This window comes from Ahaetulla prasina, chromosome 18, assembly GCF_028640845.1.
Source record: "Ahaetulla prasina isolate Xishuangbanna chromosome 18, ASM2864084v1, whole genome shotgun sequence".
NCBI lineage: Eukaryota > Metazoa > Chordata > Lepidosauria > Squamata > Colubridae > Ahaetulla > Ahaetulla prasina.
In genome coordinates this window covers 10159396-10183729 of record NC_080556.1, presented here as the reverse complement: position 1 = coordinate 10183729, position 24334 = coordinate 10159396, and the positions used below count along the sequence as shown (strand labels likewise).

Genomic DNA, 24334 nt, shown 5'->3' with positions numbered 1-24334 from the left:
AACAGGGAAAAAGGCAAAGCAGATAACTAACCAACATGGCCTGAAGTACGCTTTTCTCTCAGAAAAAAAACAGACTGGGATGCAAGCAGAGGCTTTGGATGGGAATAATGAAGTTTCTTTCTTTAAACCCCTCCCTGCCCCCTTTGTTTTCCTGCTGCAGAAATATCCTTGGATGCTGATATAAACCGCTCAGGAACGGTGACCAGAGGAAGGAGTCAAAAGGTTAAATTAAAATAAGTTTTTTGGTTGGAGTAGAACGACAGGAATGAAAATATTTGTAACGTTAATGCGAACAGAGAGGTTGGGGAGCTGACGGGCCATTTCTCCTGCTGGCAGGGGAGGATGGGATTTGCTAACACATCTGGGGCACACCTGACTGGGGTGGTGCTGTAATGAACTCCCTCGGCTAAATACAATCATCTAAATGTAATGAATAAATACATAATAAATACAATTGTCGCTGGATGAGGTGGGAAGCAGATGCTGCTCCTCACAAGGGCTCCCGAGACCCCAGATTGGTCTTCCGGCAGCTTCTGGAGAAGAAGGTGGCCATTTTTCATAGCCTCCTCAAAGAGGAGGAGGAGGAACAGAGCCAAAGTGGGACTCCACCTTTCCTGATATCCACCCTGACGTGGCTTCCCATCCCTGCAGGACCAGTGGACGTGGGGGCCGGATGGAAAAGGCGCCATTCTCTTGGTGAACTGCGATCGAGACAATCCTACAGCCAAAGAGGAAGACAACAAGGACACCAAATTGACGTCCAAGCAAGGTAGGCAGCTGCGCCCATTCTTAAGGGCAGTTTTTCCTCATCCTATGAAGCTTGGTGTGGACTTCAACATCCACAATCTGTAGAAGCAGTGTTGTAAAAGGAAGGACACAGTGCTAAAGTACGGGTAGACCTCAGCTTACGACTGATTGCATTTATGCTGGTCACAGAATGGGTGCTTTATGGCCCAAAATTATCGTAAATGGTCAAGCCCCTGTCCCGTGACCAGACAATTGTGAATATCTGAGCGCATCAACCGAACTAAAGCCAGATTGTGGTTAATGAATGCGCGGGGCTGGAAGTCAAATGTTTCTGGCTCAATTGGAATTGAATTGGTTCTCCTTTTAGACCTCCAGGACATGTCCCGTATGATCCTGACAACTCAAGGACCTAATGAAGTTTTTGCAAACTACCAGCTGACTCTCCACATCTCGAGAGCTGATGGTGACAAAGTGGGGGTCTTCTACGCTCAAGGTAAGTATTGAAGGCCAGCAGATGAGGCTTTCTGAAGCCGAAGGCAGATGAAACCAAGACCCAAAGGAGAACGCTTATTGTAGATTCTTTTAAGTAATTATGGTGTTCAGTGTTCCTTTTCATGCTCCTCACCTAAAAAAAACAAGGGAGCATTTTCGAGAGGATCAAACCGATACTCATCTTCCTTGTCCTGCACAAAAGAGGAGGTCCATAATTTTGTTACGACGGATCAAAAGTTTGACCAGCTCTCTGGTCACCAGTGATAACCAACCTTTGGATCTCAAAGGGTTAATGTGCTTGGGTTTAATTACACAGATTGCCTCAAACTGCCAGATCTGGATGAAAGGTATGTACGTTTGCTTTCAAGAAACAAAGAAATGAATAAAACAAGATTGGGTTTTGATTCACAGAGAAGAAGGAGCAGAGATATTACAAACACGTTCTAGGATCCGGAAAGATCGCCTACCGTGTGAAACGGGACCCTGGTCAACGGGAGAGCGTTTTCTACGTGGAAGGGCTGAAATTTCCAGACATTGACTTCTCAGGGCTTGTCACTTTCCACGCTTCACTCCTGGAGCCCACCAGGGAGGTACGGAGAACATCAAAGAGAACCTGGGGAAGAGGGAGAAGGAAGCACCTTTGACAGGGGAACGGAGAAAGCATCTGGAATGCTTTTCCAATCTTCATCATGGGATGTCTCTCTAGGACCTTCTTCACTACTTCTTCATTTATCAGTTAGTCAAGGGAAGGCAGGTCGGGAAACAGACCCACCCAAAAGCTACAGGAATTCTATTTTATTACTGTAGAAAGTACAGCGAAGAGAATCTTGAAATCTTCAGTAAAGAGGATCAAGCATATTATCTTGAGCTTCTTCCTTACCCTCTTCCTTTCCTGAACTAAAGAGAAGGTTTACCCCTCTGTCTGTTTTTTTACTTCAAGCTTAGCTCTGTACTCCTAAACCTTGTAACTTTTAAATGTTTAGAGGCATCTCTCTGGAATTCATCGTATTTCTTGGTCTTTGTCTCCTGTGTTTTCCTGCTTCAGGGGGTCCCACAAACATCCGTTTTCACAGATACTTTGGTCTTCCGGGTTGCTCCATGGATTATGACCCCAAACACCTTGCAGCCAGTTTCTGTTTACGTCTGCAGGTAAGGAGTCATGGACCAACTTACATGCGTGAAGTTTCCCATACAACCACCGTCTCAACACCCGAGCCCTTCTCTCTCCTTTGTTTCTGTCTTCTAACATCTCCACCTATTCTTCCGAATGTACAGTGTTGGTGGCAATAAGGATTTTGTGCAACATATAAGGAAGCTTGCTACAAAAGCTGGATGCAAATTTATTATCTGCCCGGAAGGGAAAAATCGCGGCGACAGATGGATCCAGGTAGGTCACAGATGAGAGACTGTTTGGGACAGGTGATCTGCCAAACGAGATCCTGATCCTACTGGAGAAGAAACCGGGATAGTTCTTATCCTGTACATTATCCTCATCATTTAATGACCCCATAATCCCTTGCGGGGTTGAGTCTGGGCAACTGAATGGAGCTAGCAGAGTGTTTAATGGCCAGATGCCCTTCCTGTTGCCTGTTGTGACCCAGGCCCAAGTAGATAGTAATAAACTTAGTCCATGGAAAAACAAACTTTATTCGAACAGCTGGGAATTACTTCATTCCCAGCGTTGTTCAACTCAAATTAAAACAAATGATTCCCAACACAAATTCTTCAGTTATCTCACAAATCGTAGTCCAATTAGGCAAACTGCCAAAGGCCCTTCCTGGCAAACGTCCAGAAGCCACAAAAACAAGACGTATACGAAGCAGAAGACGAAGCAGAAGACGCAGCTACAACGTTGTTTTCCAGCAAAGCTCAAATGCCAGTGCTGGTCTGTTTTAAGCCTTATGGGAGGGGCCAATCATCTCCTGGCCCTACTTCTGAGTTGTCCTCTTTGCTTGAGCTGCTCTTGCCTTCTGGCAGCTCTTCTCATGCGTGCATTAGGAACAGGCTCCTCCTGTTCATCTGCCTCTCTATTATCAATCTCTGGAGGCTCTGGAGTCCGCACCTCACTTCCCGATGGCCCTGGCCTCACCTCAGCCTCATCGCTGTCCAACTCCGTTGCCAGGTCCGTAGGCTGCTGACGGACCACAACATTGCCAATGCAGAGTTTTGTTCAGCAGATACATTCTCATTGTGCCCAGAGAGAGAACTATCTGTCTCTACCTAGGATCAAACTCACAGCCTCCTGATTGTGAGGCGAGAGCTCCACCTCTAGGCCATCGCACCACTCCTGCAGTTCTCCAGAGATGTTTTTAATCAGAGGTGAAATCTACTTACCTTCCCTACTGGTTCGGAAATGCACATGCTGTGCGTGCTCGCTTCGTGCATGCGTCACATGTGCGTGTGGACCTTCTGCGCATGCAGAGGGTTAAAACCAGGAAGTAATGACGACTGGGTGGGTGGGCGGAGCCTCGTGCTGCCGTTGCTACCGGTTCTCCGAACCACCCGCTGCCATTGCTACAGGTTCGGCTGAATCGGTCTGAACCAGTAGTATTTCACCCTGGTGTGATAACATCAAAGGTTCAATTGAAATTCTTATCTGTATTCACGGGTCCCAATTATAAGTAAGGTTCTACATTTAGGCAAAAAAACCCAAAATGCACAGGAACCGTGTATGTGGTACCTTGCTCAATAGTGGTAACTGTGAGAGGGATCTTGGAGTCCTAGTGGACAACCATTTAGATAGGAGCCAGCCGTGTGCAGCAGCTGCCAAAAAAGCCAACACAGTTCTGGGCTGCATAAACAGAGGGATAAAATCAAGATCACGTGAAGTGTTAGTGCCACTTTATAAGGCCTTGGTAAGGCCACACTTGGAATATTGCATTCAGTTTTGGTCGCCATGATGTAAAAAAGATGCTGAGACTCTAGAAAGAGTGCAGAGAAGAGCAACAAAGATGATGAGGGGACTGGAGGCTAAAACATATGAAGAACGGTTGCAGGAACCGAGTGTGTCTAGTTTAATAAAAAGAAGGACTAGGGGAGACATGATAGCAGTGTTCCAATATCTCAGGGGCTGCCCCAAAGAAGAGGGAGTCAAGCTATTCTCCAAAACACCTGAGGGTAGAACAAGAAGCAATGGGTGGAAACTAATCAAGGAGAGAAGCAACTTAGAACTAAGGAGAAATTTCCTGACGGTTAGAACAATAAGTGGAACAACTTGCCTGCAGAAGTTGTGAATGCTCCAACACTGGAAATTTTTAAGAAAATGTTGGATAGCCATTTGTCTGAATTGGTGTAGGGTTTCCTGTCTGGGCAGGGGGTTGGACTAGAAGACCTCCAAGGTCCCTTCCAACTCTGTGATTATGTTATGTTATGTTATTTGCACACTGTTGCAATAAAAACTATGCCTATAAAGAATATTTGTAGCTCAGGGTTGACATGAGGGGTCTTTGGTGCTCCCTGAGCTTCCTCGTTTTCTTACAGATGTTTTCCTAACCCTAGTTAGGTAACAGCATCAGTGCTAGGAGGTTTGGGATGTGCAGGGAAGAAGAGGAGGAGGAGGACTATAGGGTCCTTGGTGGTCTCTGAGCTGGGTGGTTTTCTTGCAAGTGTTTCATTACCCAACTAGGTAACTTCATCAGTGCTAGAAGAGAGTGGAGTATACAGAGAGGAGGAGGAGGACTATGGAGGTGCCTCTGAGCTTGCTAGTGTGGGTAATGAAACTTCTGCAAGAAAAACAAGCAAGCTCAGAGAGTGAGGGCCTCTGGTGGCTCAGACTGTTAAAGACAGTCTGTTATTAACAGCAGCTGCTTGCAATTACTGCAGGTTCAAGTCCCACCAGGCCCAAGGTTGACTCAGCCTTCCATCCTTCATAAGGGAGGTAAAATGAGGACCCAGATTGTTGGGGGGGCAATAAAAGTTGACTTTGTATATAATATACAAATGGATGAAGACTATTGCTTAACACAAGGTAAGCCGCCCTGAGTCTTCGGAGAAGGGCGGGATATAAATTCAAAAAAAAAAAAAAAAGTACCCAGGACCCCTCAAAACTATGCCTAAAACATTTTTTTTTTAAAAAAGTAATGGCAGTAAACAAACCTGACTTGCTTTGCCTTGAGTGTCAACAGATTGAAATCCAAACATCAGTTTCTATAATCTATAAACGGGTGACACTTTTTTAATTTTGTTCCAACTCTTCCGTCCATTTAGGATGAGATGGAGTTTGGCTACATCCAGGCTCCGCATAAAACATTTCCGGTTGTCTTTGACTCCCCAAGGAACAGAGAACTGAATTACTTTCCCTTTAAGGAGGTTTTGGTAAGTGGGTTTCACACATACACATATACACACACACACACCCGCACGCTTTGATCTTGGCTGTTGGGAAAAAAAATCAGTCCTGCGTTTTGTCCTCAACACTTATTCACAAAAACATCAGATTTCATGATTGCCTTACTGATGTTCTCTTCATCAAAGATGAGATTGTTAGGTCAGAAGGACTTTATATGCATTTATCTAACTCAAATCAGGGACGCAGTGGCTAAGACGCTGAGCTTGTCAATCAAAAGGTCGGCAGTTCAGCGGTTCGAACCCCAAGTGCCGCGTAACGGGATGAGCTCCCGTGTCTTGTCCCAGCTTCTGCCAACCTAGCAGTTCGAAAGCAGGTTAAAAAAAAATGCAAGTAGAAAAATAGGGACCACCTGTGGTGGGAAGGTCACAGCTTTTCATGCGCCTTCGGCGTTGAGTCATGCCGGCCAAATGACCACGGAGACATCTTCGGACAGCGCTGGCTCTTCAGGTTTGAAATGGAGATGAGCACCGCCCCCTAGAGTCGGGAACGACTAGCCCACATGTGCAAGAGGAACCTTTACCTTTACGTTTATCTAACCCAGTCTCACAAATACAGCATGGATAAAAAGAGGATAGAATAAGGTGTGTTTGACACAGCTGTTCGTTTTCCCCCCAAGGGTCCAGATTTTGGGTATGTAAAGCAGGAACTGAACTCCAAGGCGTCTCATTCTAGCCTGGACTCATTTGGGAATCTTGAAGTCAGCCCTCCGGTGAACGTCAAAGGCAAGGAATATCCCCTTGGGCGTATCCTAATAGGGGCTGCTCTTCCTAGGTAAGTGATGACAGGTCACCCTAAGAACATTCCCACGTGGTTTAAACTCAGAAGAGTCTCTAGGGCAGTGATGGCACTGAGTGCCAAAAAGGCCACATGGAAATGTCATGTGCGCCCTCGTCGGGGCTACACTCTGGAAAAGCCAAACTTCCGGGTTCTAGTGCGTATGCGTGCCCGATGATCAGCTGGCTGGCAGCAGTTTTCAGCACTGCCATACGTGTGAAAAACAGCTGATCATCATGCGTGCCAGAAAACCCAGAAGACAAACAGGCAAGGCTGCGCGTGCTGGGCGACATGGCTTCGCATGCCACTTTGGGCCCGTGTGCCATAGGCTCTAGGGGTTACTCTTTCCATATGGAAGTTCTGGAGAAGTTTGCCCGAGCAGCCACGCTGAATTGTACATTTCTCCAAATTAATTGTCAGACCTGGAAGCCATCATTTTCGTCGGATCTTCAGGCCTGCCACATTTACTACTGTGGGAAACTGGGAGGAGGGTGGGTTTGAATGGAGCAGGGGTGATATACAGTCAAAATAACATGCCTTTCTCAGAGAGTCAAGGACATCTTGCCCTGCATGGCTGGAACTGGGAGGCATCTCCGGTTGGGATGGTGGTTTGATTGTACCATGTGACAGACGGATATGTGGGTGTTGGGCACCCTTTGGGTGGGGAAAACCTGGAAGCTTTCAGATTTGGGTTTTCCCCAGATATGCCAATATGACATCTCTAATAAAATGGAACTTTGAGGAAACTCAAGCCTCGGAGTCTCCTTTCGTTGGAGGTGTTACTTGGAACCCTGACAGGCGTTCAACCTTCACCGTGAATGTCAGTAGGGATGTGACTGGGAAATTTGATTGTTCTCCTAGCATGACTCTCCTAAGGAACCATCTCGAGAAAAAGCTTCCAGAAAATCTGAGGGAAGATTTTAAACAAGGCTATGGAGGTTTTTAAAAATATTGTATTCTTCAAAGGTTGTAAATTGGACGAAGAGGGACTGAATAAAAGAGAAAGAGTCATTTGTTTGGATGCCAACCTTAATCAAAAGATGCCCTGTCTCATAAGATGTTAGGGGCCTCTGGTGGCTCAACAGACTAAGACAGTCTGTTATTAACACAGCTGCTTGCAATTACTGCAGGTTCAAGCCCCACCAGGCCCAAGGTTGACTCAGCCTTCCATCCTTTATAAGGTAGGTAAAATGAGGACCCAGATTGTTGGGGGCAATAAAGTTGACTTTGTATATAATATACAAATGGATGAAGACTATTGCTTGACACAGTGTAAGCCGCCCTGAGTCTTTGGAGAAGGGTGGGATATAAATGCAAATTAAAAAAAACAAAACAAAACAAAACAAAAAAACATCACCTGACCAGTTAAGTTTCGGGTCAATTCAATATAAGACACATTTATCACTGTGGCTTATCTTTTAATGCATACTGTTATGACTTAAGGTGGCATGAATCGATCAATTTTGGTGCATTAACAAATCATGGTTTAGCACACACCATGAGAATTTAGATCTACCTTTTGCGGGTTTTTTTGTTTTTTTTTAGGAACAATGCCCCAATGTCCAAACTGGTCAAGGACTTCCTCTACGGCCAAGTTGTACAATCTCCCATTGAACTCTACACGGATTGGCTCATTGTGGGACATGTAGATGAATTCCTCAGCTTCGTACCTGCCCCAGACCAGAAGGTATGGATCCGTACTCTTCTTTCAAACTTGTGACCAATTTGCATAATTAGTGAACATGTCAAGGCAGCTTTGAAGGCTGGTCAACAGCTGCAGGCAGAATTGTTTGACGTTCTGCATTTCCACTCAGCGGTGCAGCTTCTAAGTCTTCTATAGAGTCTCCTGCAAGACTCTTTATGAAATATGATGTCGTGTCCCGCTCCCCCTCCGACGACCAGGTCTAGGAAGTCCGTATCAAGCGTGGCCACGAAGCCACTGCAGCTTTGCCAAATTCCTTTCAGATTTCTCAGGGCAGGCAGGAATCCAAGTTGTCTCAAACTAGATGAGACTTTGCTTGACTCAAGGAATGCCAAAAAGCAGATCCTTTCTATAGGCTGTGGGGTGTGGTTCCATGACTCAGCATTTATCCAGGCCTGCCCCTCCCTTCCTTCTGCTGACGTCACCTCTCAGATCTCCGGAAGCGGGGATCCGTCCACTGTGGGTTCTCTTCCTCTGGATCTGCTGCCGGTAATTCCAGCACGTGGCTGGCTCCCTGCTCACACGCTGTAGGAGTGAGGTTTGTTTGTTCATTCCTGACATTCTGTCAGGGCATGGTGCCAGGGCTGGTGGCTGGAGGCATGCCAGGCCGTTCCTCTTCATTATCAGACTGTGAATCTGATAGCAGGCCCGGGAGGAGGTGGGAGGGGCCCGGCTGAGGAGAGGAGGGAGGACGAGGCACAACATATGGTTGTATTTACAGAATTCACCAAGAGACATTTTCTTTATGGGAGACCCTATTCCTGGGTACCCAACCCTTAGTCCTTGAACCAGCACCGGGCCGTGGCATGTCAGAAACCGGGCTGCGCAAACAAGCAAAGCCCCATCCGTGGGATGGAGGCAGCACACAAACCACGCCCCCTCTGCTCCAAAGAAATCCTTCTCTCCATGGAACTGGGCCCTGGTGCCCAAAAGCTTGGGGGCCACTGCCCCCAGTCCTTCTTATCCCCTCAAACAAATTGGCCTAACCAAATATGTCAGCTTGCCATTCTTAAAGAGTCTGGAGGCCTATAAGGGCTATAAATCAACCCGCACTGGTATATGGAGGGTGTTGTGTCTTCGCCCCCCCCGAACCTGCCCCCCCCAAATCTGGCCTCCTGGCAGAAAGTGACTCAGAGAGCGAGGGGGAAGAGCTCTCTGAGGGCTTCCCTCTGCGGAGCCTCCTTATCTGGCTCCTCTCCAAGTCCCAGAGGCAGGCCAGGTGGAGGAGATGACGAGGCCTCTGTCTCCTGCATCTCCTCCCTCTCAGGCCACGCCTCAAGACCCGACTGCTGACAATCAGTTGTGGCTGGACCCCCGGTATCGCAGACAGGAGAGATGGCAACATCAAAAGAAAGGGTGGGGCAGGCCTAGAGAGTGCTGAGTCACAGAGCCACACCCCACAGGATATAAAAGCAGGAAGGGCTGCCCTATAGTTCTTGTGACGAACAAACAATTGACTTTTGAAAACGTTGGCTGTACTTTGGCTCCTGGATTCTGTTTCATTTCCTTCTGAACTTTGGGATCGTTCCAGCTCGGACTGCAGTGGCTTTGATAGATAAGAGGACTTGGCAAGAATAAATTGCTGGCACATCTAGTCAGTTTGCGTTTCTAATTGATTGTGGTTGTGGGGGGGGGGGAACAGAACAGAGGTTCTTAGTCATCCAAGTCATGGTTGTCCCAAAGGTGCTTTTTCAAAAGGCAACTGAACTTTTGCTTCTCATAACAATAGCACTTAACTTATATACCACTTTACAGCCCTCTCTAAGCGGTTTACAGAGTCAGCATCTTGCTGTTGTGGTCCGCCAGCGGCCTGTGGAGCTGGCAGCAGACAGTGAGGAGGCTGGGGAGGAACATGGGCCAGTCCTGGAGTCTGGGGAAGGCTCGGACCAGGGCTCAGCATCGGAGGCAGAGATGGGGCCAGGGCCATCTGGGAGTTATGTGCTGCCTCCGGAGCCTCCAGAGTCTGACGTCAGTGAGGCAGAAGAACAGGGGGAGCCTGTTCCCAGTGCGCGCAGGAGCAGAGCTGCCAGAAGGCAAGAACAGTTAAGACAAAAGGGGCGATTCAGGAGAAAGGCTTGGAGATGATTGGCCCCTCCCATAAGGCATAAAGGAGGAGCAAAGGCATGTGAGCCTTTGTAGGAAGCAACTTTGTTCGTGCTGGTCGGTTTAAATTCTGAAGCTCCGTTTTGACTCTGTGCTCCGTGTGGCCTTGCAAAGCTAATTGCCAATTAGGTCTTTGGCAGCGTGTTAAGGGAGATAAAGGTGGGTGTTTATCAGCCTTATCCTGAAGGGCTGCGGCAGACTTCTGTTGGACAACTATTTGGGACTCATCCGTGAATAAACAGAATTCACAGCCATTGAAATAAAAAGAGGGCTTTGGGGACTCATTGTGTGCTTTTACTGTATCAGGAAGCCTAGGTCGGAACACTTGCTCCCAACTATCTGGCTCCTCATTATATCCACCTTGAAAGGATGGAAGGCTGAGTCAACCTTGAGCCTGGTGAGAATCGAATTGCTGGCCTCAGGCAGATTTTAGCCTGCAGTACCGCATTCTAACCACTGAGCCACTACGGCTCTTAGAAACGAAGCTAGAACAGAGAACAGCTGATAGAACTGAAGCAGCTTCTTGGATGAAAAGGGAAAGATCTTCAAGGAAAAACAAAGTCCAGTTGACTTTTGAAAAAGCTCCTTTGGGACAACCAATTGGTCTATTGCAATTCTGAGCTCTTTTAGGGAGCGTCACTGAAGTTCTAACTCAATGGGACTCTGTGGCTCAGACTGGTAAGACAGTCTGTTATTAACAGCAGCTGCTTGCAATTACTGCAGGTTCAAGCCCCACCAGGCCCAAGGTTGACTCAGCCTTCCATCCTTTATAAGGTAGATAAAATGAGGACCCAGATTGTTGGGGGCAATAAAAGTTGACTTTGTATATAATATACCAATGGATGAAGACTATTGCTTGACATAGTGTAAGCCGCCCTGAGTCTTCGGAGAAGGGCGGGATATAAATTCAAATAAAAAAAAAACCGAGAGCCTGTTTTGCTACCAAAGGAATAACAGTCAAAAGAGATTTTGGAGGTCTTTTAGTCCAACCCATAGGAGGGATATTCAGAAGGATCAGTCCTAAGGTTTGAACAGAATAGAATAGAATTTTTTATCGGCCAAGCTGATTGGACACACAAGGAATTTGTCTTGGTGCATACGCTCTCGGTGTACATAAAAGAAAAGATACATTTGTCAAGAATCACAAGGCACAACACTTAATGAGAGTCATAGGGTAAAAATAAGCGATCGAATCATACTAGGAAACAATCAATATAAATTGTAAGGATACCAGCAACAAGGTTACAGTCATACAGTCATAAGTGGGAGGAGATGGGTGATGGGAACGATGAGAAGATTAATAGTAGTGCAGATTTAGTAAATAGTTTGACAGTGTTGAGGGAATTATTTGTTTAGCAGAGTGATGGCATTCGGGAAAAAAACTGTCCTTCTGTCTAGTTGTTCTGGTGTGCAGTGCTCTATAGCGTCATTTTTGAGGGTAGGAGTTGAAACAGTTGATGTCCAGGATGCAAGGGATCTGCAAATATTTTCATGGCCCTCTTCTTGATTCGTGCAGTATACAGGTCCTCCATGGAAGGCAGGTTGGTAGCAATTATTTTTTCTGCAGTTCTAATTATCCTCTGAAGTCTGGGTCTGTCTTGTTTGGTTGCAGAACCAAACCAGGCAGTTATAGAGGTGAGTGTTTTCAAGGTAGATCTTTGATCCAGCTGTTGACCTCTAGGGTTTGCAGAGACCAAGAACTGGAACTGATTAAAGTAGCACGGCTCTACCACAGAGTACCTCCTCCCTAAAATCCTTGATGTGAGAAAAAGCTGAAATAACTTACCACCCTTCTCTGCACATGTGGGATAGAATAGAATAGAATATGGCAGTCAAAGTGTCCAGGGCTGCTGCCCTGCAAGAAACTTCTCCTAAGCTGCTAAATTCTTATTTTTAGGCTGCTAGTCTTTTCTCTCTTCTTCTCTGCCTTATTTAATATAATATAACAACAGAGTTGGAAGGGACCTTGGAGGCCTTCTAGTCCAACCCCCTGCCCAGGCAGGAAACCCTACACCATCTCAGTCAGATGGTTATCCAACATTTTCTTAAAAATTTCCAGTGTTGGAGCATTCACAACTTCTGCAGGCAAGTCGTTTCACTTATTAATTGTTCTAACTGTCAGGAAATTTCTCCTTAGTTCTAAGTTGCTTCTTTCTTTGATCAGTTTCCACCCATTGCTTCTTGCTCTACCCTCAGGTGCTTTGGAGAACAGCCCGACTCCCTCTTCTTTGTGGCAGCCCTTGAGATATTGGAACACAGCTATCATGTCTCCCCTAGTCCTTCTTTTCATTAAACTAGACATGCCCAGTTCCTGCAACCGTTCTTCATATGTTTTAGCCTCCAGTCCCCTAATCATCTTTGCTGCTCTTCTCTGCACTCTTTCTAGAGTCTCAACATCTTTTTTACATCGTGGCGACCAAAACTGGATGCAATATTCCAAGTATGGCCTTACCAAGGCCTTATAAAGTGGCACTAACACTTCACGTGACCTTGATTCTATCCTTCTGTTTATGCAGCCCAGAACTGTGTTGGCTTTTTTAGCAGCTGCTTCTAACTCCTTCGTTCCAGGGTTTCCGCCTGCTGCTGGCCAGCCCGAGAGCCTGCTTCAAACTGCTGGAAGAGAAGGAAAAAGAAGGCCACGGGAAAGCCAAAATGCCCGAAGGTGATTCATCGTGTCCTCTGCAGGAGATCAGAACTGAGAGATAACCAGAGAAGGAAGATAACCCAGGCCCCATTTTATGAAAAGAATAAAAGTCAATTCTTGGGCTGGGTTGCAATTCAAAGGGGTTGTGTTTTGTCCCTTCCGACATGGTCTTTCTTCCCAATGGGAAGAAGTGAGGCTGTAAACCAGGGCTCCCCAATCTGTGGGCCACGTCAACTGGGCCACGGAAATGCCCTCCCCGCAAAGCCAGACATGTTGGGGAATTTTTTTATTTATTTTTATTTTATTTATTTTATTTGTCAAACACAACAGTATATATAAATATAAGCATGAAATAACTATACGAATTGGATACAGTCAAAGGGAACATTAGGATAGGAACGGTAGGCACCCTGGTGCTCTTATGCACGGCCCTTACAGACCTCTTAGGAATGGGGCGGGGTCAACAGGAGATAATCTTTGGTTAAAGATTTTGGGATTTTGGGAAGAGACCATAGAGTCAGGTAGTGCATTCCAGGCATTAACAACTCTGTTACCGAAGTCATATTTTCTACAATCAAGATTGGAGCAGTTCACATTAAGTTTAAATCTATTGTGTGCTCGTGTATTGTTGCAATTGAAGCTGAAGTAGTCTTCGACAGGAAGGACATTGTAACAGACGATTCTATGAGTTAAACTCAGGTCATGTCGAAGGCGGCGGAGTTCTAAATTTTCTAAACCCAGGATTTCAAGTCTGGTGGTGTTAAGTTCGGGAAGTAACGAGGCTGGAGACCAGGGTAGTGACAACAGCTCTTTAATATAGGGTGAACCCAGCAACAGGCTGGGGGAAAAACCTCTCCTTTTATACAGTTCTACTGGAAGCTTCGTCCAATCAGCAACGTGCTGATTTCCCGCTCAAATATTTAAAGGTACAAACATGAATACATAACACTCCTCCCCTCCCAGAAAACACTTTGCCTCTATTTGCATATTTATTTACATGTTATTTTTCGACGTAGTCACGCAAATAACCTGGGCGTCTCCTAGTTCTTTCTGACCTGCGCGGTTCAGTTCTGGGTGGTGTTTTGAGCTGGTCGGAGGGGCTGTTTTCTCCTCCCAGCTCCTTCTCTGAGCCAACGGGCTCCGGATTATTGGCCGACTCTTTTTCTTGGCCATCCGGCCTTGGATTACTTTTGAAACTTTCCCTGCTGTTTCCCTCGGGAACCTGATGGCGTCGCTGGAACTCTGGGACCTCAGCTAAGTCTTGCGCCTCCCCCGGGTCATTGTCAGCTGTGAATTCAAATTGGTATTGGTCATGATCTGTTTCATTTGGTTCGGTTTGGTCAGTTATTCGTTTCCTTAACTGATCTATGTGGCGCCGCCACACTCTGTTGTCCGGTAGCTCTACTACGTACGATTTTGGGCCGGTTATCTTTATTATTTGTCCTGCGAACCAACTAGGGCCGTCCCCATAGTTTCGGGCCCACACCCGGTCGCCTATGCTCATTTCCCTTGTCTTTTCTAGTTCCCCCTTGTAACCCTCGGGTGTGTAATGGGGGTTCAAACGGTCAAGTGGGCACCGGAGTTTCCGTCCCATTAGTAATTCGGCTGGGCTTTTCCCGGTGGCCGTGCTTGGGGTTCTGTGCTGGACGGCTAGGAAAAAGTCTATCTTTGTTTGCCAGTCACCTGGCTTGAGCCTGGACAATGCCTCCTTAGCGCTCCGAACGGAACGCTCTGCAAGGCCATTCGACGCAGGGTGGAAAGGCGCAGAGAGGGCATGTCGGATGCCCTCCTCTGCCAGGTATTCTTCAAACTGGGCTGCCGTGAATTGAGGCCCATTGTCGGACACCAGAGTGTCCGGCAACCCGTGAGTTGCGAATAGGTGGCGCAGGGTTGCGATTACTGCTTCGGCCGTAGTGGATTTCATGAGTATGATCTCCAACCATTTAGAGAATGCATCAACAACCACTAGGAACGTTTGGCCGTGGAACGGGCCAGCAAAATCAATGTGGATTCTTGACCAGGGACCTTGGGGCTTTTCCCATTTCCTGACTGGGGCCGTTGGGGGTAGAGGTCTGGACTCTTGGCAAGCCTGGCATTTCCCTACCCTCTCAGCAATCTCTGCGTCCATGAGTGGCCACCATACATAGCTTCTAGCTAACCCTTCATCCTTACGATCCCTGGGTGACCTCGTGGAGGAGGTCCAATACCTTTCCCTTAATTTATCAGGAATTATTACACGATCACCCCATAACAGGCACCCCTTGAGCCGAGAGCTCATCTCGTTTTTAACAAATTCTTTGAACTGCTCGCCGCGCAGCGGGCCATCCTCTCTGTACCCAACCGAGTACAGTCCTTAACACAATGTCCCGGTATGATGCCCGAGCCACTTCCTTAGATGTGACTGGGCCAGAGTCCAACGAGTCAATAAGTAGGATGGGCGTCCCCGGAGTGGGGTCTTCGGTCGCCCCTGGTAGTGGGCATCGGCTTAACGCGTCTGCATGCCCCACTTCTTTTCCTGGTCGATGCTGCAGCTTGTACGAATAAGCGGCTAGGAATATAGTCCATCGGGTCAAGCGTGGCGAAAGTGCCACAGGCGTTGGGCGGTCGCCAGCCAGTATCCCTAGTAGCGGTCTGTGGTCAGTCACGATTTCAAAATTCCGCCCAAAGACATACTCATGGAATTTTTTAACCCCTGACACAATGGCTAGTGCTTCTTTGTCTAATTGGCTGTAGTTTCTCTCTGGGGAGGACATCGTTCTAGAGTAAAAAGCTATAGGGGCTTCTGTGCCGTTTGGAAGTCTATGGCTGAGCACAGCCCCCACCCCATAAGGGGAGGCATCGCAAACCAACACTAGGGGTAATGAGTTGTGATATTGGATGAGCAGGCTATCACTTGAGAGCAGGTTCTTGACTGCTTCGAAAGCCCTATTTTCTGTCTTTCCCCAAGACCAAACAGTATTTTTCCCTAAGAGCCTATGCAGCGGTTCCGCAACGGTTGCTTTGTTCTTTAAAAAGACCGCATAGAAATTCACCAATCCCAGGAATGCCTGCAGCTCTGCTTTATTTTTAGGCGCTGGAGCCTTCCTAATTGCCTTAACCTTGCTCTCAGTAGGGTGAATTCCTTTCTTGTCTATCCGGTAGCCCAAGAAATCGACGGATTCGACCCCTATCTGGCATTTGTTTGCCTTGACTTTTAATCCGGCTGTCCGGAAAATCCCCAAAACCTTTCTTAGACGCTCCCCCAATTCCTCCATGTTTTCCCCTGAAATTAGGACGTCATCAAAGTAGGGAACTACCCCTGGGAGCCCCTGCAGTAGTCGTTCCATTAGGTTTTGGAACAACCCTGGTGCCACACTGACCCCAAATTGCAATCGGGTGCACTTGAATGCCCCCCTGTGCGTTACAATCGTTTGGGCTTCGGCTGTGCGGGCGTCTACGGGCAGTTGCTGGTAGGCTTGGGCCAAGTCTAACTTCGCAAAGACTTGCCCTTGCCCCAAAGAGTGCAATAAGTGTTGCACCACGGGAACCGGGTAAGCGCTTTTCTGTAAGGCTTTGTTAAGCGTCGCCTTGTAGTCAGCGCAAATTCTAATTGACCCGTCCGACTTTATTGGGGTGACGATTGGCGTCTCCCACTTTGCGTGATCGACTGGCACCAAAATCCCCTGATTTATGAGCTTGTCCAGCTCCTTATCGATTTTTGGTTTTAGGGCAAAAGGGACTCTCGCCTTAAGCCTAATGGGGCTACCTGGGGGTCTAAGTTGAAGGAAATAGGGGTCCCCTTGTACTTGCCCAGGCAGTCCTTGAAGACATCTTCGAACTCGTTAAAGAGAATGTCTTTCAGGTTACAGTCACTTCTGTAGATGCCAGTCACTCCCATGCCCAGGGCACGAAACCAGTCTAGTCCCAACAGACTGGGCAGAGTTCCTTCGACGATCGTGATGGGTAGGGTCTTCTTGTGGACCGTACTCGACTCGGACGGAGGTGGTCCTCGAACAGGGATGCGATTCCCTGGTAATCGTGGACTCGTAGCCGTTGTGCTTGCAGGTGGCGCTCGACGGACGGCAGCGACCGCCAAAGTGTCCCAGGACATGATGGTGATCGCTGATCCCGTGTCTACTTCAAGCCGGCACCGTACTCCTCTATTTTTGGCTTGGTGAAGATCTTCTTCTCCACTTTGAGGCGCGCCTATGACCACAGTTGTTTGGTTGGAATCCGCCTTTTTGTTTGAGCCAATCGCGGGTCGCCTTGCCGATTCCGCGCTCTGATTGGCCGATTTGAATTTTCGGCGGAAGGTTGGGCGCTCGACAAACTTGAGCTAGGTGCCCTTTCTTCCCACACCGCCGACATGTCGCGTCTTTAAACTTGCAGCGTTGGCGCTGGTGTTGACCCCGCAGCTTCCGTGATTCGCCTCGGTCCCCTTTGTCGCGTTTCTCGGTGCGGCAGACCCTTCCTCATCTTCACCGCCGGATTCGGTCTGAACCTCCTCCTGGTGCACGGAGTTGCCTTCGCGCCGCCTTTTGTGGAACCGGCTTCTGCAGTGTCTCTGCCGCTTGGGAGGACATTTCATGTGCTCTGGCTTCGTCCAGAGCGTTGGCCAGCGTTAGGTTGCTCTTTGCTAGCAGCCGTCGCCGCAAACGGATGTCTTTGACCTCGGATGAGTTGCTCGAGGAGCACCTCGTCTAGGTCACGGTATCCGCAGTCCTTGGACGCTTTTCTTAGGGCGGCCATGTAGTCACCGATGGATTCGCCTCCATCTGCCTTCGCTCTCTGAATTCAAACCGCACGATTTGGACGGCGTTGGTGCAGTGGTTTTTCAGTAAAGTCTGTAAAGTTGGCCACGACACCGACTGCAACGGCGTTGGTGCGAAGTGGTTTTTCAGTAAAGTCTGTAAAGTTGGCCACGACACCGACTGCAACGGCGTTGGCTCTGCCAGGGCTTCCGCGATATCAATGACCTCCGGACCACAGTGGCTTAGGAAATAAGCCCTTTTTCGGTTATCTGGAACTCCGTGCAGTTCGTTGGCTTCTAGGAAGCTTTCGAAACGGGTCATATACGTCCCCCATTTCTCTTTAGCCGGGTCAAACGGTGCGGGCGGAGTGTAACTGGCCATCTCCGCTTTTCTGCCCTGGGTTTGCTGGGTTCGGGTCTATCGTGCTTCAGCTCGGTTCTGGTTCTCCACAGCCTCGATATCCCACCTTCGTCGCCAATGTTAAGTTCGGGAAGTAACGAGGCTGGAGACCAGGGTAGTGACAACAGCTCTTTAATATAGGGTGAACCCAGCAACAGGCTGGGGGAAAAACCTCTCCTTTTATACAGTTCTACTGGAAGCTTCGTCCAATCAGCAACGTGCTGATTTCCCGCTCAAATATTTAAAGGTACAAACATGAATACATAACAGGTGGCATAAGATATTTTGTTGTGATCAGAGGAGTGGAGAACTCTCCTTGTGAAATATTTCTGGACATGCTCAATTGTATTAATGTCCGAAATGAGGTGTGGGTTTCAGACAGGCGAGCTGTATTCGAGAATTGGTCTAGCGAATGTTTTGTATGTTTCTGCTCTTAAACTACTAAAATAAACGGTTTTTTATTATAGAATAAATAATTCTATATATCCCTCATTATATTTCAGACATCATTACATTAGAGAGGGTTCAGAGATATTTTACTAGAAGAGCACTCAAATCTTTTGCTCGAAATAAAATTCCCTATTTCACCAGGCTGGAAATCTTAGGTCTGGATAGCCTCGAACTACGTCGTCTCTGTTCTGACCTATGCTTAGTTCATAAGACTATTTACCAAAATATTCTACCTGTAAATGAGTACTTTAATTTCAACCGCAATAACACAAGGGCTATCAGTAGATTCAAACTCAATGTAATTCACTCTAATCTTGATTGTAGGAAATATGACTTCTGCAATAGAGTAGTAACACTCTACCTGATCCTGACGTTAGTCTCTCTAATCCACAGACTTTTTACCATAAACTATCTACCATGGACCTTACGCATTTCTTAAGAGGTCCCCAAGGGGGTGTGCATAAGCGCACCAGTGTGCCTACCATCCCTGTCCTACTGTTCCCATTTATATGTACTCATTCTATGTATTTATGGCCATGTTTTGCCTCCTTATATCCTTTTTTTTTTTTAGGGGACGCGGTGGCTCAGGGGCTAGGACATAGAGCTTGTCGATCGAAAGGTCGGCAGCTCAGCGGTTCGAATCCCTAGTGCTGCCGTGTAACGGGGTGAGCTCCCGTTACTTGTCCCAGCTTACTTGTGCCAACCTAGCAGTTCGAAAGTACGTAAAAAAAAAAAAATGCAAGTAGAAAAAAATAGGGACCACCTTTGGTGGGAAGGTAACAGCGTTCCATGCGCCTTTGGCGTTGAGTCATGCCGGCCACATGACCATGGAGACGTCTTCGGACAGCGCTGGCTCTTCGGCTTTGAAACGGAGATGAGCACCGCCCCCTAGAGTCGGGAACGACTAGCACGTATGTGCAAGGGGAACCTTTACCTTTACCTTTATCCTTTTTTTTTATGCCAATTTTTTTTCATGTGTCCATATCTATGTCTACACTGTTACTTGTTTCCTTGTTCTGATAGATAGATAGATAGATAGATAGATAGATAGATAGATAGATAGATAGATAGATGATAGATAGATAGATAGATAGATAGATAGATAGATAGATAGATAATAGATAGATAGATATTTAGATATTTAGATAGATAAATAGATAGATAGATAGATAGATAGATAGATAGATAGATAGATAATAGATAGATATTTAGATATTTAGATAGATAGATAGATAGATAGATAGATAGATAGATAGATAGATAGATGATAGATAGATATTTAGATATTTAGATATTTAGATAGATAGATAGATAGATAGATAGATAGATAGATAGATAGATAGAAAGAATACTTACAATAGTCCTTCTCACCAAGCACTGGACTTCTAACCGGAGATTAAAAGACACATGCACACCAAAAACCAAATCATTTTTCCTTTTTTCTGAACAGGACTTGAATTCCAGGACCGAAGACATCGGAAGCCCCGTTCCATATCAGAAATTATTGCTGACAGATTGTTACGGCAGTACAATGATAAGTGCCAAGTAAGAGCCCATCTATTCTGCTATTAAATCTGGAGACCGAGTGATCCAACAACGAGGACTAGGGGATTATTCAGATGCTAGTAAGAGACAAAGGTGCCTTTTCAAGAGGCAACTGGGCTTTCTGGTGTTTGTTCAAAGACGTTTTGCTTCTCCCCCATGAAGCTCTGGAGAAGCCTCTTGGATGAGAAGTGAAACATCTTCAAAGGAAAACCAGGAAGTCCAGTTGCCACTTGAAAAAAAAACATCTTTAGGACAACCATGACCAAGAATCTCCAAACATCTAACAAGAGAGTGATGGAAAATATGATGGATGCAGAGACAAGGGTTAATTACAGTAGTCCAACCTTATCTTGCCAATCGAACCATTTATTTATTTTATTTATTTATTTTATTTGTCACAACAGTATATATAAACATAAGCATGAAATAACTATACAATATATAAGCATATATATGAGCATGAGTATGTAATAACTATATTAATTGGATTATAACGAAAGGAAACAATAGGACAGGAACGCTAGGCACGTTTGTGCTCTTATGCATAGTCCTTTTAGGAATGGGGTGAGGTCAATAGTAGACAGTTTTTAGTTAAAGCTTTGGGGATTTTGGGAAGAGACCACAGAGTCAGGTAGTGTATTCCAAGTATTAACAACTCTGTTACTGAAGTCCTATTTTCTGCAATCAAGATTGGAGCGGTTCACATTAAGCTTAAATCTATTGTGTGCTCGTGTATTGTTGCGATTGAAGCTGAAGTAGTCTTCAACAGGAAGGACATTGTGACATTTGCGAGAGAGGACTTTCCAGCTTCTTTTTTTTTAAAAAACCAAAACACCAGAAATGGAGAATCCACAGCCCTCATAAGCTCTCTTCCACAGACCTTATCTCGGAGGAAAAAAATCGAAGGCAATGTGGAAACCAGATTCACTTAATAATTGTGCTGCTAATTTGACCACTGCTATAACAAAACGGGGCAAAATGGGGCAAAACTCACTTAACAAATTTCTCACATACTCGATCGTGGCCGTAAGTCAAGGACTAACTGCCTTGAAGTTATGGTTTCATGGAACTCACTTTGTGGGTCCTGAAATATTAAGTATGCCCTCTCCCAACTCTTTCCTTTTCACTGAATCTTCTCTTCCTTCTCTTTTCAGAAGTATATTGATTGGAACAGAAAAACCCTTAAACAGGAGCTGGGCCTGACGGAGAAAGACATTATTGAGATACCTCAGCTTTTTCAGTCTTCTCTCTCATTTCATGTGAATCCTGTTTCTGAAGTGCTCGAGGCTCCCGCTGGGGCTTACTTCCCAGACATGGTAAGACTCCAGCCCCAAGTGTCTTTTGAGAAGAACCAGCCAAGAAGTGACTCTAACCCTAACCCTAACCCAACCTTTATAGTGCTGCAACCCCTTTAATACAATTCCCCACGATGTGGCGACCCCAACCGTAAAATTATTTTCGTTTTTAATTTATCGCGCCTGAAGCCGTATTGGCTAGCGATCTGAACTGCTTGTGATTGCCTTGAGGACGGAGGCATTAAAGCGGAGACTCCTCCCCTATTAAGTTTATGGCGCCTGAAGCCAGACTAGGCTAGCGATTGGGAGTGATTGCAGCTGGCTTGAGAGGGAGACATCAGAGCAAAGATTTCTCCCTTTTTTAATTCATCGCGCCTGAAGCCGAATTCGGCTAGCGATTTGAAGAGCCTGCAGCTGGCTTGTGGTGTCAACCATTGGAGCGCGATTCTTCGACTCGCAAGTATACTTCCCATATTTCCGATGGTCTTAGGCGACCCCTGGCAAATCGTCATTCGACCCCCAACGGGGTCGCGACCCACAGGTTGAGAACTGCTGGATTAAGACGTCACAAGAAACTTTTAAGACAGTGGTCGCAATCCTTTGTGGCTTGCTGGCCCGGCTGTGGTGGGGGAAGAGGGGAACTGGGCTGCGTTGAGTGGTGGGCCAGCGTGCACGTAACCCTTGAGCAACGGGTGGGCTGGCACACACACGTGCAGCTCGACTTGTGTGAGTGGCAAGTCAGCACGGAGGCAAGTGCCCACTGGCTCATCACTCATGCAAGTTGTGTGCATACGTGTGCTTCAGGCAGCCAAATTCCAAGTAGGCCACTGGCCGGGGTTGGGGACCCCTGTCCTGAGAGGTTTGTTTGGCTCTCAATATTGGTAGGATATGGAAGGATATGGAAAGGATTTCTATTCCTTGCAGGCAGCTGGTCGTTTGTATCCTTTTAGAGGGTGTGGGAGGTGGAATGGATTTCCAGAGGAGAAATCAAGACTTCATTAGTTGTCCCTCGTTAAGAACTGTCAGGCTGTCTCTGATTATATTTAGGAAAGAAAACACCTTGACCTCATTTGGTAATGAAGAAAAGTACTTTTACTAAATACATCTTGACTACAGCCGGGTAAAGTTGGATCTGAGACAAAATATGGCTAACATTCCATATCCCCTCGTTAGTCCCTCCTCCCCAAAAAGAGGTCAGCCAGGTCTGGTCCAATGCCAGCTCTTTCTCGGCCCCGTGGTAATCTTCTTCCGCAGGTCTCTGGCTGTAAATCATCTCAGGAATGCAATGTCCGTTGAAAGCGCGCGCTCTAACATTTCTGCTGAATTCAAACCATCAATCTCCCCTCCCCTTGATCTCATGTCAGACGACACTCTTAAAGGGCCCTCTCTACTTAACCTGAATCCATGAGCTATGTACATTACACATAAAAACCCCATTGCAATCTAACTACTGAATATAAAGAGTACAAAAGGATGTGAGGATTGGAGTGGAGGCTGACAAGAACTTAACCCCCTTGACTTTAAAAGTAGATGGAGAAGTGGACCGTTAAAACTTACTGGTCTCCTTGCCGTAGAATTTCACTAGGGTACAAAAGCATGGAAGTTGATTGCAATCCAACCTATTAGACTGTTTGGTTTTCTCCCTCCTGCAGGTGAACATGATTGTTCTGGGGAAACACCTTGGCATCCCAAAGCCGTTTGGGCCCATCATCGACGGCCAATGCTGCTTGGAGAAAGAGGTCCGACGTCTCCTGGAGCCCTTAGGGTTGTCCTGCAATTTCGTTGATGACTACGGAACTTACTACCTCTACCATGGCGATGTTCACTGTGGCACGAATGTCTGCCGGAAGCCCTTTTCCTTCAAGTGGTGGAACATGAGGCCTTGAGGGCCTCATCACACCTTCTGTTTTCCACCCAATGAAGATGATGAGACAGACCTTGTGCGTCTTCTCCTGCACTTCCGCGGGAAATTCAGTAACTTTTCCAAGAATTCCTGGGTGATTCCTCTTTTTTTTGGCCGTTATATGAAGGTGCTTGCGAACTTCTCTTGTGATTTAGACTTTCTCCAGTATCTAAGGCGGCTTTTCTCATCTTTAAATGTACGAGGCCTGCCGAAATGTTGTCGGTTGTGTTTCCCCAATCACCCCGAAGAACAGAGGGCAGCTAAGTTCAGGCAGGATGTCCTAATCCTTCTCCTTATCCACGTATGATAATTCTAAAACAAGTCATAGAGGTCCAACGAGACATTTCATAACCCTAGTAAGTTCATGGGTCCTTCAAAGAATGCTATTTCTCTCACCTCACCAAACCTCGTCAGCTCAGGTTTAGTCACCTACATAAGCCAAGTCAGGTTGTCACAAGTCAGATATCCAACAGACGTAGAACATTTTCCAAAAAAACCAACTTCGTGCAAAGTCTTGAACCTGGGATGACGAAGTTGAAGAAAAATAATTTTTGACGTGAAAGTACTTAGTGGCTGCGTTGTGAAGGCTGGCAGGCCCTTCCAAGGGTACAAATCAAAACCGTGATAATGAGTTATTTAATCCGTACTTTAGTTTTTTTGGTGATATCTGTCTCTCATTTCCACCACTTGATTTGCAAAGAGGCATTATGAGGGTGTAATGATTGTGAAGTCCATATATCTTTGGCTATTTCTTTTTAAATGGAATGTGTACTACTGCTGAATTATTTTATATGTTAAATTCCCTGACGAATGTATCTTTCCTTTTATGTACACTGAGAGCATATGCACCAAGACAAATTCCTTCTGTGTCCAATCACACTTGACCAATACAAAATTCTATTCTATTCTATTCTATTCTATTCTATTCTATTCTATTCTATTCTATTCTATTCTATTCCTATTCTATTTTCCTATTTGTCTATTCTATTCTATTCTATTCTATTCCTATTCTATTTTTCTATTTGTCTATTCTATTCTATTCTATTCCTATTCTATTTTCCTATTTGTCTATTCTATTCTATTCTAGTCTATTCTAGTCTAGTCTAGTCTAGTCTAGACTATTCTATTCTAATCTATTTCTCCTATTTCTATATTCTATTCTATTCTCCTATTTCTGTATTCTATTCTATTCTATTCTATTC

The 24334-nt window shown here is 46.2% G+C and overlaps 1 pseudogene; it reads left to right on the top strand.

The window, feature by feature from the left end:
• LOC131187250 (protein-arginine deiminase type-3-like) overlaps positions 1–23188 on the top strand; it is a 32424-nt pseudogene extending 9236 nt beyond the window's left edge.
• The last annotated feature ends 1146 nt before the right edge of the window (positions 23189–24334 follow it).